This window comes from Mobula birostris, chromosome 19 (assembly GCF_030028105.1).
Source record: "Mobula birostris isolate sMobBir1 chromosome 19, sMobBir1.hap1, whole genome shotgun sequence".
In the NCBI taxonomy this organism is placed as follows: domain Eukaryota; kingdom Metazoa; phylum Chordata; class Chondrichthyes; order Myliobatiformes; family Myliobatidae; genus Mobula; species Mobula birostris.
The window spans coordinates 20,803,781-20,818,234 of record NC_092388.1 but is presented as its reverse complement, the minus strand read 5'-3'; the positions used below and the strand labels follow the sequence as shown (position 1 = coordinate 20,818,234).

General features: G+C 42.5%; 1 protein-coding gene across 6 annotated transcripts in view; it reads right to left on the bottom strand.

The window, feature by feature from the left end:
• cpne4b (copine IVb) overlaps positions 1-14,454 on the bottom strand; it is a 564,934-nt gene that overhangs the window by 193,697 nt on the left and 356,783 nt on the right. Inside the window, exon 1 of one of the 6 annotated variants that reach the window (XM_072283312.1) lies at positions 11,936-11,989. The exons of the other annotated variants lie outside the window; for them this stretch is intronic. The gene's annotated coding sequence lies outside the window, so the exon portion shown is untranslated. Of the gene's footprint in view, positions 1-11,935; positions 11,990-14,454 lie in introns of those variants that run through there. 6 annotated transcript variants of the gene reach the window in all.

The window sequence follows — 14,454 nt, the reverse complement described above, 5'->3', positions numbered from 1 at the left end:
TCCATGGCATTACCCTCCAAACCAAATCTAATCTACCCTTGAAACCAAATCCATGGCATGACCCTCGAAACCAAATCCAAATCAATGTTGCAAGAGCTGAGATTTCTTGCATAGTTGATTGGTTAAATCTAGAACTCAGCACGCACAGCATTTTCTTATAATATTTTGTTTATTCTTTAAGAGGACATTGGTATGGGGGGGGGGAGCGTTGTTGCTGATATCCTTAATCGAATCATCAGTCAGATTGCTGACAGTTTGGAATCACAATGGAAGGTTTTACCGAATCAGCTGTTATTCTTGATTATTTAATAACATCAACACCATGAGTAACAGTAGCTTATTAAATTGATATACTGGTTATTGATACTGAACCAGTGGATACTTGATCTAAATTGGTGCTTGTAATATTGACGACTTCCCTAAGGAAATTCAGTCCCAGTGATTTCTGCAGAACAGATGATTGGGGGTGGGGGGGAGTATATAACTGGTTAAAAATACCATGGCAGCTGTTTAACACTTGTGACAAAAGATTTCCCTGCAGTGTTCTGAACTGGTACCTACTCATTTGAGTAGAGAAGAGCAGAGTCTGGAATTCTGTTGTTGATCTGCAGCAATAGGTAAAATTCCACTATATACAAACCAAATGGACCACCAATTAAAATGCAGAGAGATCAAATGTAATTGAGTTACCCATACATGACTGGCAAGATCAAGTAGAACTGCAACCTTCTTTGCAGTGGCACGTACCAGTATTTTCCATCGTTACTTGGTCCCGGACCTCCGCTTCTACCTGTAGCTCTTTTGCAAACATACCACCCATAATTGCAGTGACCTATCAAAAATCTTGCCTGTAGGATTCTTTAACACTTTTTATTAATGATCAGGTACAAAGGAATAGAGTCACTCCGCATCAAAACAGGCCCTTTGGCCCAACTAGTCCACGACGATCAATATGCCCCATCCAAGCTGGTCCCATTGGCCAGTGTTTGCTTCATAACCTTCAGAGCCTTTCCAATCCACATAGGTGTCCAACTGTCTTTTAAAAGTTGATACTGTACTTCCCTCAGCCCCTTTCCTCTGGCAGCTCATTCCACATGGATAGCACACTCTGTGTTTAAAAAAAAAAGTTGCTCTTCAAGCTCTTCTAAAAATTTTCCCTTCTCACCTTAAACCTATGCCTTCTAGTTCTTGATATCCCAACTGTGGGAAAAAGACTGAATGCATTAACACTATCTATGCCTCTCATGATTTTCTACCTCTATAATGTCTCCTCTCTGTCCCCTATGCTCTAAGGAATTAAGTTTTGGCCTATCCAACTCAGTCGTCCACGTTCCGTCAGTAGCCTTGTAAGTCTTTTCTATACTCTTTCCAGTTTTATGACATCTTTCTTATAGCAGGGCAACCAAAACTGAACATAATAATCCAGGTGTGGCCTCACCAGTGTCCCGTACAACGGCACCATGATCTCCCAAATCATTCTCAATGCCCTGATTTATAAAGGCCAGCTTCACCACCTTATCTGCCTGTAACTCCTCTTTCAGTCAACCATGTACTTATGCTCCAAGGTTCCTCTGTTCTCCGATGCCCCCCAGAGCCCTGTTGTTCATTGTAAAGGTCCTACACGGATCTGACTTATGAGAATGTAACACTTTACACCTTCTCTAGATCTATTTACTACTTCTTGTTCTGTTATCATGTTTGCCTTGCATCACCCTTTCAATAATCTTTTCGATACATCACAAGCATTCTCTTTTGCTCCTCCTTCTCCCTTTCTATGCCCATCGACTTGCTTAAACCTCTAACAGCCCCAACTTTTCCAGTTCTGATGCAATTGTGTTGATCTGATTTTCTCTTCACAGATGCTGCCTGTTCCGCTGAGAAATGTCAACATTTTCTCTCTGCAACCAAAGATTCCTTGCTTCCTTTGACAATTCAGCATTAGCATCTCTAGCCTGAATGTGTAAGGGAATATATCAAATTTTAATAGTTTTGATTTGTGAATACAAGACAAGTAAGAGGGGATTCCAACTGTGGCAGTAAAATTTGAGTGATTCATTAATTTATCCAGAATATATGCTCTAAAATTTAAAGTAACCCATTTCAATTCAAAATCATGGCATTACAAAGAAGAATACAATTAAGACAAGGAGAATAAACACGGTCCATTTAGTGCAAAGTGATCAAAGAAGTCATAGGGTTGCTAAAATGCAGTGGGGGAGTAGGGCTTTGCCAGCTGGTTCAAGAAATGAATGGCAGAAGGGAAGTAAGTGTTCTTGCACTTGCTGTGGGACTTCAGCCTTTTGCCCAGTGGTAGCAGTGAATGGTGAAGATAGATGATGTCTTCTTGACAAAATCTGACAAGTAATCTATGTGCAAAGGAAGACAAACTATGCAAATAAATATAATACTGAGAACGAATTGAAAAGAGTCCAGTAAAGTGAGTCTGTAAGTCAGTGTAATGAATGGAGGCTAGCATCCCACATTCTAATCTCTGCTGAATCATGTCCTTCTTAAAACATCACTTCTGATGTGTTTTTAATGCAAGTGAAATTCCCCAAGGAAGCTTCACATGGCTTATTCCCAAACAGCTCATTATTTAAATTGTGCACATCCTGGTAGGCACCATTATTTCTGTCTTTTTAAACCCAGCTCACAAAATTCAGGAATAATTAATCGGTTAGAATTGGGATAGTATGACAATCTTAGAGGGTTCTAAAGTCGATGGTGCGGTAAAGGTCCTGAAACTTCCTGTGCCTTCCTCTTGCTCAGCTGATTTAAGTGCCCAATATCCTGCACTATGACACTCAGTCCACTTTGGATTGGAAGGGTCTGAGGAGTGGTCCGAGGAATCAGAGGGTCAATTTCCCATGATATCTTAAAAAAGGAACAAAAGAAGGACTAGAGAGTGATAATAAGTGATTTTCAAAAGATGAGTGCTTTGCAGTGTATTAGTTATAGCAGACATTATCATTTTTAGGAACTAAATTGCATCAGCAGCTTGTTCACCTTTATTCAGTCTTGCTCATGGTGTCCTGCTACACTGCCCAGCTCAGCAAGTGACTGAGACAGACACAACACGGTGTGCTATGACTGAATGCACTTGCATTGTGCAGCAGGGCACGTGAAATTTTGCCACTGTGTAACATGGTTTATCGACGTTGAACAAAAGAAACTGAAATGTGGAAGCACTTTGGGGGTGGTGGGGGTAAAAGGCACATAAAAAGTGGGATGGGTCAGTGAAACATCAGGTGAACTGTAGGATTTGGACAGGAAGGCAAGGCAAAACATAACAAGGGAAAGCAACTGGACTATCTTTGTTCAGTGTTCAGACAGTTAGAGCCCAGGCTGTTCTTGCTTTGATTGACAAATTTTATGTTTAAGATCAGTTTAGATTAATATTATGTTAAACTAGGTAAACATTGCAGGGAAGCATTATCTAACTCATTACAATGTTTTGTGTGCTGAATTTTAGGAGAGGTGAGCAAAAGCTGACGAAAGACGTACGTTATACAGAAGTGCCTGAAAGGAGGAAAAAGATGGAGGGTTATTAAGGAAGTTGTAGAGTTTGGAGCCGTGGCAGCTGAGATCAAGTCTACCAGTAGCTGTGTGCCAAATTTGGGGAAACGTGCGGATCATTAATTTCAGAGGAGCTCTAACAGGATACTGCAGAAATAAGAAAGGATGAGTCCATGAATGGGTTAGAAAACAAGATGAGAAATTTAAAATGGATCTTTAAACATTGGTCGGCAAACACTGTAGAATGGGTGAATAGGAGTTGGCTGTATTCATTTAAAGTTGCACATCACAAAGCTCAGTTGGATGACTTCTGCTGACCACAGTGCTCTGCATTGCCTTGCAATCAACCAGAATAATGATGGGTCCCTCATCATTTCTCAAGGTGACTGAAAATGTGGGAGTCATTCACACAAAATCCATTGATTGAGTCTCCTCATTAAACTTAGTTTGTGTCAGCTTCTGTTTTTTCACTCAGTTTTGTATCTGCCAGATACTTTACTGCAGAAATAAATCATTAGCAAGGGACAATCTGCCAGAGTTTCAGGACTTCTAAAATGCTCTGCACTGAACATTTCCTATCAATTAATGGAACACAATGTTTATAATTCCACTGCCTTGAAATCTACAGTTCAGATCATAGCAACCTGGCCTTTGGAGTTCAGTGTACCCTGCTTTGTTCCGAGAATTCACGAGAGGTAGCAGGAATAAATCCAATCATTGCAATTCATGTTTCAATTAGTTTAGATAAAGCCAGATAATAATGGTTCCCTATTCACTCAAGAATGCTGGGAATAGCTTTGGGAAGCTAGAAGTTTATTTTCCAAAACCATTCAATAGAGGGTTTCTACCCCTCTGTAAAATCTTCATTTGAACCACAGGACTTCAATAGTGAACACATTTTCAGAGTCAGGAGTTGTACCATCCAATGTTTCTTTATGATGTCAGGTTTGAGGATTCAGTACCTACCTCAGCTCCTGCCACCATTTTCCCTTAGCCCTATGTCCCTATTACACCTCTCCTTCCTCTCAATTGCCTATCACCTTTATCTTCCTCCCTCTTGTTTCCCTCTTTCTTCTATTTAATTCCTGGTCCACTGACCTCCCCTGTCAGATTCCTTCTTGTTCAGTGCTTTGCCTTCCCCACGTATAACCTCCCAGTTTCTCAAATTATTCCCTTCTCCACTCCACCCTCCAAAAATCTGGTGGAAGAGGGTTAAAGCTGTTCCTAAAACATTGAGTATGCCTTCTCACATTCCTGTAGCTCCTCTCTGATGGTAATGAGAAGAGGACATATCCTGGATGGTGAGGATATTTAATGCTGCCTTCTTAAGGCACTGCCTTTTGTGGATGTCCTCGGTGGTGGGAAGGCTGGTGCCCATGATAGTGCTGGCTGAGTCTATTACCCTCAGCAGCTTATTTCAATCCTGGGCATTGGTACCTCCATACCAGGCAGTGATGAAACTAGTCAGAATACTCTCCACTGTACATCTGTAGAAATTGGCTACAGTCTTTGGTGATGTACCAAATCCAATTTAGCTAAAGTTTTTTTGGAAGATTGGTGGTGGTGGACAAGGGGGTAACTGGCAGGAGCTCTTTAAACAAAAACTCATGGACCAGATGTGTACAGTCTTGGCATCTCATTCATTCCCTAAGACACTGGAATCAGCTTCCTTTACTATCAGTGCACTTATTATACACAACACATTACATTCCTTCTTTAAGAATAAATCTCCAATAACCCCATCCCATCTAAAGAATGCTCATTAACTTTCCTATGTCTGTACTTTACTTTGGTACAAAGAGCTAGGACTTGGGCTGCAGGGGTGTCCTTCTTGATCTGCTCCCAGGTCTTATGGCTTTCCTGGGGCCTGTTGTCCATTAGTGGTGTTTTTCTGCAGAGTTGTGCTTGCTTCACATCTTCCTGAGGTGGACCGAGTTCCTCCAGTGAGGGGCAACCTCCCCCTGGGTAACCCTACATGATCTAGAGTGTGTCACGTGTGGTGTCATAAAACAGTTATCTACCACACTGGTGTGGATTTCATCACATCTGTGTTCCCATCTCAGATGGAGGTGACAGGTATTTGGCACCTCTGTTAGTGGTCTGTCTGTCCTCTTTTCACCATCTTCCATTTCCTTTCTGCACCCTTTTGCACTCTCGGCTCCAGCAGCCCTTTCTGCTCTTGAGAATAGAGTCCTAATTGATCTGTTCACAGGGGTCAATGCAGGGTCTCTCATTATCCCGTGGGTGGGGTATTGCAGAAGCCGGGGATATTCAGCATTATGATAATATGATGACTTACATTATTTCAACAGTTCGTTGGACACTGTCACAGCATTCTTCACCTGTTTGCTGCTCTGTGGAAAGTGAGGCAATCATGCTCTCCAAACTCTGTTGTAAGCCATGGTGGATAACCTGCAATCAGCACCTCTGGGACAGCTACATCCTGCTACTTGTCAAAGATCATCAGTGAGTGGGTGTTTTCCAAGAAGGCTGTTTCCCAGCTATGAGAAAAATAATCACTTGCCACAAAATAAATCTAACCTGAATAGTCCAGGCTCTGTATGCAAGAGTGTGAGAATAAAGCATTTCCTTTCATTTCTATAAATCTAGACATCCTACCCTTCCACATATAGGCCCTCAGCATCTTATTCATCTCTGTCTCATTCGGCACAGGAAACTATGCTGTGCTCGAGGTAAAAAGTGAACACATTCTTGTTTGGGCAGGAAGGACAGTCTGAAGACCCTCCAAGAGGACCACAAGCTTGTCATACGATTTGAAGGCTTGCTTGCCTCAATGACCCAGAGAGCGCCTTGTGCTTTGGCTCTTGGTCAGGTCACCCATGACAAACAGGTCAAAAGGTAGAGGCCGGGCTAAGGGTGGTCCACTGGTCCTCCAGGTTCAGGGGTACAGCTCGGGGGTAACAACCCTAACTGGTAAACAAAATTGTTATGGCAACAGCAATGAAGAATTCTTCTACATCAGAATGTAATGGTATTTCTGAGTCTCCGCCTGACACTTGCATGACTGACAGCAGTGAAAACTGAGCGGAAGCTCCTGATATGATGAAGGAAGCTGTGAGCACCACTACAGATAGAAGACCTTCATTGCTGCCCTAAATGCCAGCTGTGTAACCAGCAGCAAGTCTCTGAAGATGATATTACCATGAGTTCCCAGCTCGTCTCTCATGTGAAAGTTAGTTTGAGAGCAGGCTCAACATCACACTGCATTTCTTTCTACCCTGTCCGAAACCCTTGCTGCATCGCATCATCTTCTTGGACAGACTCCTCCTCCTCCTGCATCCACGGTTAAGACATTTGAATAGGTCTTGCAACACGAGCACACTATCATAGCAGTTAAAGTAATGCAAGACACTGCCAGCGATCAGCCACTGGGGTTCAATTGGCTGCCTGTAAGGAATTTGTACATTCTCCACATGGGTTTCCTCTGGGTACTCTGGTTTCCGACTACATTCCAAAGACATACGGGCTCTCCCTCTGGCTATCCATCCCATAGGATGGTTTCTTTCAGTCAGTTAGTGAGGGTTGATATGTGCGTCCTGGAGTGGCTGTACAGGCCGATCCTTGACAGGCACAGCTTGGCAGGTGAGGCCTGGAGGGGCAGCAGGGGCAGAAGCTCTGTTGTGGTGCTTCCTGTGCCTTTCCTCTGTTGCCTCATTGAGCTTGTTCTCAGCGGTGCCCACACCTTTCCTGACAGCGTCCCTCCACTGTGAGCAATCTTGAGCCAGATCCTCCCATGTTGATGGGGCAATGTCAGCTTTCTTGAGGCTCCTATGCAGAACATCCTTGTACTGTAGTCGCTGGCCTCCTCATTTTCGGGTACCACTGGACAGTTGACCGTACAAGATGTCCTTGGGCAGTCTTCCGTCAGGCATTCTGACAACATGTCCTGCCCAGCGCAGCTGGGCTGACATTACCAAGGTTGTAACTGCTGGCGTTCTGGCTTGATAGAGGACCTCGGTATTGGAGACCTTGTCTCACCAGGTGATCCTCATCAGAGAACGTAGGTGACGCTGCTGCAGTTGGTCAAGCTGGTGTAAGTGTCTCATATGGTCACCATGTCTCACATCCATATAACAAGGTTGATATGACAATGGCCCTGTATATCTTGCACTTGGTGGCCAACCTGATGTTCTGTGACCAAACTCGATCTTTCAGCTGACCAAAGGCAAAACAGGCTTTTCTGGTTCTTGACTCAATCTCTAAATCCAGAGAAGCTGAGGATGTTATTATGCTGCCTATGTAGCAAAACTTGTTGACAGCATTGGGATGAGTGTCATCAATGAGGACAGCTGGTTCTTCGTAGCTTGAGCCAAGAGCCCGTTGGTACAAAACTTCCGTCTTTTTCAGGCTGATTGTCAGTCCAAAGCTTTTGGCTGCACTGGCAAAGCGACTGGTGATCTCCTGTAAGTCTTCGAGAGAGTGGGCAACCAGTGCACAGTCATCAGCAAACTGTAGCTCATGCGCCACAATGTCCCTGACTTTTGTTTTTGCTCTCAATCTTGCGAGGTTGAGGAGCCTGCCATCAGCCCTCCTTTGTAGGAAGACCCCTGACTTCAGGTCTGATGTGGCATCCTGAAGAACAGCAGCAAAGAAAAGTCCAAACGGAGTAGGAGCCAGAACACAACCCTGTTTTACGCCGTTGCTGATGGAAAATGGGTCCGACAACTCACCACACACGTTGGTGTGGCCTTCCATGCCTTCGTGGAACTGACGGATGATGTTGGTTAGGCGTGGGGAACAACTGAATTTTGGTAGGAGCTTCCACAGGCCATCTCTACCAACAGTGTCAAACACTTTGGTTAGATCAACAAATGTAACATAGAGACTTCTCTGCTGCTCAACACATTTCTCTTGGACCTGCCTCAGTGAAAAGATCATGTCCACTGTACTACAGCCTGTTCGAAAACCACACTGGCTACCCCCAATGCATATTGGGACTGCGTTGATACAAAATGATGCATCCCACAGTATACTTTGATGATCATGTCACAAAAAAGCTAATCTTTAAATCTTTCTCTTCATTGTCAAAACACCAAATCCTCCATAGCCACATGTTTATGAGGTAGGTTTAGCTACGTATGGAGCAGCATATGCATATCTACATGATCACAGCAAACCTTCACATTGTCTGCCTTCCTGGCAAACATCCTCCAGCACCTCTAAGAAGCTTTATGGATGGGTTTAACTCAATGATTTAAAGTGTCTTGTGATCTCTGGCCACGTGCGTATTGATGAAACCTCCCAAGTCCGAAGATCCAGCAAGTAACTCCTTCTTGATAAAGTAATGGCCCTGGTCAGTGATGTCATTGGCTTTGGGGTCTTGTTAGTTCTCAGCTTGTTGCTTAATTTCTCAGTGCACTAGAAATTGGATACCCAGATGGTAACCATGTCTACTGGGGATAATTTCACTACCATATTTCAAGTTTATTGGCATCTGATTGTACATATATACAACCAAATGAAACAACATTCCCCCAGATCATGGTGTCATGGTCCTGACTGAACAGTGGCCAGGCAACCAAGTTTCAACACTGCAGTTCCCTGGAGTATGGCTAGTTGCCATTGCCCCTTTAAGACTCATACTGCCAATACAGTCCGCCCTCTTTATCCACAAGTTCCGCATGCGCGAATTCAACCAACCACGAATCGAGAAAACCCGGAAGTGCTCTTCCAGCACTTGTTCTTCGAACATGTACAGACTTTTTTTTCTTGTCATTATTCCCTAAACAATGCAGTATAACAACTATTTTACATAGCATTTACATTGTATTAGGTATTATAAGTAACCTAGAGATGATTTAAAGTATACGGGAGGATGTGCATAGGTTATTGTGGATCGGGATCGAAAAAATTGGAAGTTCTTTTACTAAGTATGTTGGAACAGGTACATCCGGTATTATTCAGCATTAGTTAGTCAAATGTTTGTCTTAGTATATAGAAAATACTTTACCTTTCTATGCATATAAAACACTTAAGAAACATATGTTTTTGTGCCGGGCTCGGGAACGGAAATTCCCGAGTTCGATTCAGTGACAGATCGCTCCCAAACACGCTGTCCATCCCTGCCGGTTGATGTGGAGGATCAAAAACCCAAAACCCAATAATTAAACCACTGCGTTGCTTAGTGATAATTGTAGCTTTCATCGGGGCAGGGATTTTCTCACTTTATCCTTTAAAATTGCTCCGATCGTTAACCGACTGTAGCCTAACGCTTTTCCAGTGACCGATGGCGTTTCACCTCTTTCCGATCGGTTCATTACCTGTATTTCCACTTTATTTTAAATCGCGATCGTGATTATTTTCGTGAACAGAAACACTGCGGATTCAGAGCTCCGCCGCCGGGTCCTAAAGTCCATCACACTGAGATGGGTTAAATAAGGTCCAGGGTTCCGCTGGGTCCTAAGGTCCACCATATTTAGACAGGTTGAATAAGGGACTTGAGCATCCGTGTTTTTTGGTATCCGCGAGGGGTCCCGGAACCAGTCCCTCGCGAATAAGGAGGGCCGATTGTAATTGACTGCCACGTTCTTCATGGAGAGTCTGTACTTAAGAGCCTTGTGCTCAATTGTAGGAGTTCCATTTCTAGTACTGCTGTTTGTGACTTTGCTTTTGGATTTTGTTTGTGTCATCTTGTTTATTTTGAGTCTGAGTTAATTCTAGACCTTACTCTGCACAGGTTCACCACTATGCAACCGTAACCCTAATCCACAGCTCTCTCGTTGCACACGGTGCACCCACAATACAAATATTACATAGCATAAAAAACAAGATATTGCCACAAATAAATTAATACAATTCATCATGCATGAGAAGCATGCAGCACAGGCAAATGGTACAGTAAACAGCTAACAGCTTGCTATTTTAGTGACGAGACCTCAGTTGTGGTAGGGTATTCATTAGTCTCACAGCCTGGGGGAAGGAGCTGTTACCCAGTCTGGCAGTCCTAGTCCTGATGCTCCTGTACCTTCTTCCTGATGGTACTGGGTCAAAGAGATTGCAAGAAGAGTGGTAGGGATCCTCAACAACTCTTTGTGTCCTTTATATACAACACTCCTGGTAAGTGTCTCAAATAGGGAGAGGGAGATTGTCGGTAGTTTTTACTATCCACTGAGGGTCTTGCAGTCCAAAGCCTTGCAGCTTCCATATCACACAATGATGCAGCCAGGTAGGACACTCTTGATGATGGTGCTGTGGTTAGTCTCCCCAAGACAGCTTTGTGTTCTTGAGGGCCACTGGAGTTCTTCGTGTGTGGACATTTTTGTATGTGTGCACGGACATATGAGATCACCTGCCACCTCTCATCTTGAGTAGGTAATATTTGACTTCTTGTTTCCCTGCTCTGTCTGCATATTCATCAGTAACTTTTATGGCTGAAGAGATTGCTCTTACTGAAGTAACTGAAGTTACTGAAGATATCAATCCCATCTGCTGTATTATAATACTTCTAAGTATAGATGTGACATCCTTCCAACCTAATAGAGTAAAACGCACATCACTTCTCTCCTTTTCTTTGGATTCATTACGTCTAACTGATTTCAGTGTAATCATTTTGTTTAACTGTGCTTACATATTGGTTTCAACTCCACTGCCTTGAGATTAACAGTTGGCTTTGGAAGTACTTTACTCATTACTCCAAGGCCAAGTAAAATGCCACTGATTGCTCTTGCATCAATATCCAGTGGGTTATTCCTTCACAAAACGTATCCCCTATGGTACTAGATTCACTAATCCCAGTTAGCACTCCAGGACAGCTTCTTCCTCAGTCCCTTCACAACTCATCTATCTGTTCCATAGATTTCCAATGTCCCCTTCAAACTGTTCTGAAGAGATTATCTTCCAATCCACATGGCACACTTCTTTCTCAGCCACTCATGTTGTGCACAATTTTTGAAATACCTAAACCACCTCGGCTCCAGTGTTCCTGTTCTGCCCTTCGTCTTACAGGGCCTGGACATGAGTAACTTTGTATGCCTACATTCTCCATCCTAGAGTAAACTGTTTGCACGTCCTCACCATTCCCTCAGGCTGGAATGCCATACGCAACGTATTTTCTGATCTCTGATGCACGTCCTTCAAATCTGCCATATTCCAAATACCTGCTGGCCACCTTATCTTCTACAAGAAAGGAGAAAATGCATCTCCTTGTTCCTGGTTGCAATTAAAGAACTGTTAACAGCCAATGTATGTACGCTGTGTGCAATATGTTTGTCACAGTTCTCTCAGGTCACATTTGAGAGACGTAGGGTTTCAACCCAAAATATTAACAATTTCTTTTCTTTCCTCCAGATGCTGCTCAACCTGCTGAGTTCCTCCAGCAGATGTTTTTGTGCTGCTGAGGGAGTTAGTAATGGCAAAATTCTCTTCACTTGTGATCAATAAGATAAAAATACCACTTTACCTTTGGTTCATCTATGGTAGCCAGCTCAATATAGACTGCAAACTCCTTGTTCTGCTGTCTCTACTCTTTAGACAAGTTACATGTCTGGAAATCCAAAGGCTAAGGTGGCTTAAATAGTCAAATTACATACTGTTTTAACTGACTCACACAGCCCACTCCTTCTCACAAATGACAATGTACGTTTGTATTATTTTATATGATCAGGATCTTTCCTGCGATTCCAGTTTGGGCATGTTGCCAACATTTCATAATTTCATCAACTCTGACACCATGTCTCAGCATCACTTTTAGTCACTCTCTAAAGTGCCGGAAATAGTTGGCAACTTATACAAAGCTGCTTTGTTCTTGAAACAGCTTATAGATCCAACCAGTTCCTTTCATCTAGACAGTGTCATCCTGTTAGTTTCCCTACATATCACCATGACAATACCAGGCAGCAGTGAGTCACAGTAAACAATCTTTAAATTTGTGGCAACATTACAGGAACTATTATTGTCCATTTCAAAACTCACTGGCAAAGCTGTACTTAGAACAATCTGCTGTTGATACAATTTGGTTTTTAAGTTCCAGAACATTTACTTTAATTACTTGAACTTAAGTTCTCAAAATGCTATGATGGGATTTGAACTCATTGCTTCATATTATCAGTTCAGACCTCTACAGTGTAATTCACCTAACAACCATGGCACCTCACATGACCTATAACACCAGATTAAATGGACAAGAATTTCTCTAATTTAATCAGATTTAAAATAATTGACTAGGATATCATGATTTGGGCCAGAAAATATCCAAAATAATGTTAAATAGCTATCGTTCAATCTTCAGTCTTGATGGTGGATGGCGGGCCGAAACATTTATTCGTTTCCATAGGTGCTGCCTGACCTGCTAAGTTTGTCCAGCATTTTATGTGTTTAACCAGCTCATTTGATATAAACACCATAACGGCATATTTATTCAAGGTAACCGACAGAATAAAGAGATTAAATAGGTGACCACATTTTGACAATAATATAGAAAATAGAAGTGGCTAAAGGATGGGTCACAAAGGCAAGTGTTAAAGAGGGAGGGAGGTAAAATCATCTGGAGTTTTGAGGGTAGGTTTTACTACAGTGCACAACATCCTCTTAAACATTCTCTCGTGGGCAGTTGTCAGAAAAAGGAAGCTCTGCAGGACTGCGTGGGAGGTGTATGAGGTGGCTAACTTGACAGGGCAGAATGTCTTCCATCTATGCAGTAACATACAGTGGAACAGGCAGATGAAGTTACTTCGAACGCAACGGCTGTGAAGGCGGATGAAGGCTGCAACAAATCCATCAGTTCCAATCATCGCAGTTTCCATGCCATTGGAATCAGTTGGTTGATTTGTGAAGTATCGTGTGCTTCTTGGAGTGCAACGTCAAGTACACGTTAAACAAACACACGCACAGGCGTCTTCGCTCTGTGGGTAGATTGGACTCGTAAGCCACTTGACAGTCCACAAGTAGATCAACAGAACGAAGACCATCATCGTCGACCTCGAGGGACAGCCATGATGACGAACATACAGTCATCTCTGGGATGTGTGAGGACGTTAATGTTTAAGTAGACTTCTAACAGCACATCTAAGAGACTATAATTTATAAAGCCTTGGAGCATTGGTGTTTTAATGCAATGTTCACATCTCTCCCTTACTCCCCACCTTGTATATCTGCTTTTCAAAAACCAAACTTCGATAAAAAAATATGACAACCAGTAAGTTGGCTTTTTTGTCCTGTTCTATGCTAAGCACTAACACTTCAACAGGAAGATTTAAGAAGCCACATAGTATCCAGATCAAAAACGCAATACTACCTCTGGCATTTCCAACCAGCTGTGGACACTAATACCACACCCAGTCTTTTAAAAAATCATCTTTAAAATCTTTGAAATGAATCTTTAGACATGAGTGCAAAATATAAATAATTCAATGTCAGAGGTTTCTAAAGCATTTATTTGAGGTATTAACATGAAGAACTGACAGGGAGATTGCATAGTGTCTGCTGACAGGGGAACAGACAGTGCCATGTACACTCAGTTCACCTGTCTTTCAAGCAAAACTGCATTAAGGACTAAAAGAAGGGAAGCTTTTTCAGTAATTGATGGGTTACGGCCATTTTCACTTGATTGGCGGGTGCTCTTCCACACATCAGAGAAATATGTGACACTCTCTGTGGTCTCCATCACTTTTCTGTGCTCAGCTGGGCTGGCAGTTACCATGGAAACAGAAGCTTAAGAGTCAGGTGGTTAATTGGGAGGTATTGATAATTCTTGGTAATTCAAAGATTGAAGGTACATTTATTATTAAACTATGCAGCATACAACCCTGAGATTAATCTTCCCACAGACAGATACGAAACACGGAAAAGCATGGAATTCCACTTTAGTAATTTCACAAGATATTAAAGGAGTATCTGCTAGCAAAAATACTCTAGGAGAAACATTTGATGAGTAGTAAATTTCAAGATTATTGTGATTCATTAGCAGTAGAACATAAATAT